Genomic DNA, 3,391 nt, shown 5'->3' with positions numbered 1-3,391 from the left:
TGGTTGCTTTTGATTTTTCATCAGTTTAAGTTTGATTTCTTTAAGGAAACTAGCAGTTTAATGATAGATTTATATTTCTGCCCATTTGTTTGGAGGCCAATTAAAGTTAGGTTTGACTGTTCTTAAGTAAAAGGAAACATTTTTCAATCCTATTTCTCACACTACTAGGCAGGATAATAAAATATCAGGCTGCTCAAATAGTACTATAGGCACCTCCGCCCCCAAACTACTGTATAAACTTGAGGTTTACCTGCCTGGGAATCACTGAGCTAATATTTAGTTACCGTAGGAAGCTTATCTAAAATTACCCCATTGTTCTCAAACCAATATGCTGCAAACTTAAGACTGTTTGGGGTTTCTGTCAGGTTAAAACATTATTTCAAGCCTCCATAGTACAGCAACGCAACCTAAGCTGCAAAAGAGTTCAAATATGGGAAGTAAATGTTGTTTATAAAAGTATTTTTACTTGGACAAAATGTATCTACCAATGGAATAAGATTTTTGCACTGAAGAAAAACTTTGATTTCAAGTGCATGGTATATATAAATATATTTTAACCATAAGGGCCTAAATAGTCGTTAGACTGGAAATAAAAACACTACTAACTCAATTTTTAAAACTTCTAGATATTTTTTTTGCAGTTGGATATTTTAACTGGTTTGTGGAACAGACGTGTCAAGTAACGAAGTACAAATACTTAGTTACTGTACTTTTCTTCCTACTTCTGACTTCTACTCATTACATTTTCACGCAAGAATCTGTACTTTCTATTCCTTATATTTTTAAAACAAAGTTACTCGTTTCTCTTGGCTTTGGTTGAATGTTTATACATATTTATTTCTTGTCATGTGAGCCATCCAATGCAGACCATTGGCTCCATCCACATCTAGTGAAAACTAGTGTAATTGGATGAGTCATATAACGCAAACACTCATTGGTTAGCTAAAGGAAATCATCAGAAGCAAGCAGGTGTTCTTCAAACTGCTAACCTGAATTATCTATGCCATGCTGCAATGTTGGATTCAGAATAATATGTTGAAATGTCTGAAAGGTTGGACAGGCGGGAGCGTATCAGGAGATGGAGACCAACAAGACCTCCCTCATCCTTTGCCCTATCTCAAAGAATTTTTCAAAATAGTCGAAAAATTGAGCTTTTAATTCATATAGTGGCAGCTGGCTGTTTTATTAAATGTTTCTTTATACTTTTATACTTTCAGAAGTTTTTGGAGCACATTTTTTTCACTTTAACTTGAGTAAAGAGGTCAAGTTGAGTGTTTTTAAACTGCAGGATCTATACTTCTGCTTAAGTAACAAATGTGTAAACTTTTGAAACCTGCTGTGGAATGTGATAAACAAGCCCAACATCCATATGCAGTGATCGAGTCGAGGGGGGTGGCATCTCCCTTCTTAAAAAAAAAAACTCTTAAAAATCATCCACCTCCTTAAATGACCATCCTCCCATACCATCCCCTGTGACATTTTATTACTGAATGTGTAAAACTTCTACTATATATTAACAGTAATGGCAAAAATATTGCCCTTTCAGCATTTGGGGGGGCTGTGGGCTTACGAGCAGCCTGAGCAAAATAAATAAACTCAAAGGAGTGTCCTACCATGATTATGAAGCTGATCCCAGTGGGAAATTTGTCCCTAACTATTTAGGGGCAGTGATAGCCATGCCAGTCCAGGACTGACTGCAGTTCTACTGTAAGGAGCCTTGGTAAAGCTCAATGACCGACGTACATGACATGTAACAACCATACCATGCATAGTGCTTTAGATTAATAGACTATATCAATTATGTACTGTATGCTTCCAAAAAAATAATGAATAAATCCCCCATCTCCAATTATTTTTTCTATACAACTAGATTACTGTACCCTGGGTGCCATTCCGAACTTAGTCCCGCCCACAAGGTTTGAGGTCGGGAAGTTCGGTCTGGCTCTGCTCCATAGTAGCACGAGTATTATCGCCCACCCTCTGGCGATCCAATCAAATTGTCAGGGCGGGCTTTATACGATGATGGACAGATGATCAACAGTAACGTAATCAACCACGTGACCAAAGCGCGCTTGGGCGACAACAACAATGGCTGCCGCCGGAGAGTTGAGTAGATTCTGCTATTAGGTCTGTTCTAGAAGATATCGACAGCAAATTAATTTTAAAAGAGGACAAGAGAAACACGATCACGGCTCATCTTCTTATTCTAGGCGCGCAACTGCACGCTTTGATTTTTGTTGACAACTATGCCTGGCTTAACATACGTCACGCACTCCGTTGCTCTTATTGGTTGTAGGTCTATCCAATTGAGTACAGAGGCATTTTTTTTCCCGGTCCGTTCAAAACACGCCCCATAATCACAGCTCTATGGAGCAGTATCAGACTCATATTCTGACTAGAATTGAGTAGGACTACGTCAGGCTAAGATTACTGCCCATATGTGCCTTATGGTATACTTTGTCTAATAAACTGACCTGAACAAATTAAAAATAATCTTCTTTACTTCACTCTGCTCCAAAAAATTTTGACATGTTTCTCTTTAGGCCAATCAGCATCATGTCAAGTTTACAGCTTTTTGTTGATAGCTTGACTTCACTACTCAAATCACCTTTGATCACTATGCGTTCATCTATCCCATTGGTCTGCAACCTTTACAATCCAAAGAGCCATTTTTGATTTTTCAGTCCAACTAATAAAACTTGTTTAGAACTGCAAGAAAATGCTTACCTTTTTTTTTTTTTTTTTTTAAATAACTTATATTTAATAAACATCTACCATAGATGTTTCCTATTAAAAAACTACTATGTCATTTCAGTTTTAGGTTTTAAAATGAATGATTTTAATAGTTATAGTCAATTCATTTTGGAAATGTTTTACAATTAAATGAAATGATTCTAAAGAATTTTCTGGCTCTTAATTATTTTTACCCAAACTGATGAAGACCTATTGTCCAGTGTTTAGAGAGCCACAGTTTGCAGATCAGTGCTCTGTTCAATCAAATGAGGCCATTTCTTTTTTTTTCCTCCAATCTTTCTTTGCTTTCTGTTGTAAAGCAGTTAGATCATTTTATTTCAGCTTTCTCTAACAGTTTTTCCTCTAAAACTTTTTCTTAAAGCATCCTGTTCTGAACAGCTGATACACTGCAATCATTTACTGCCTTGTCCTTTCATAATGCCCATTCGTTTCATTTAATCATTCAGCTACACAGAATCAGCAGCATGCATGTCATGACTGCAGGGTCTGTTGGGTTTCTATTACTCAACTACACCTACAAGTAGATTATTTTCAGTAAACAAACACGACTGCTACCAAAAAAAAAAGACAGAATAATTTGATTTCTTATGTTGGACTGTGAGCTGCTCAGTGGAGCAGTGCAGCACGGCTGCTTTGC

The sequence above is a fragment of the Cyprinodon tularosa genome, unplaced genomic scaffold (genome assembly GCF_016077235.1).
Source record: "Cyprinodon tularosa strain WSP-4 unplaced genomic scaffold, ASM1607723v1 ctg191, whole genome shotgun sequence".
Taxonomy (NCBI): domain Eukaryota; kingdom Metazoa; phylum Chordata; class Actinopteri; order Cyprinodontiformes; family Cyprinodontidae; genus Cyprinodon; species Cyprinodon tularosa.
This window is presented reverse-complemented; position numbering follows the sequence as displayed.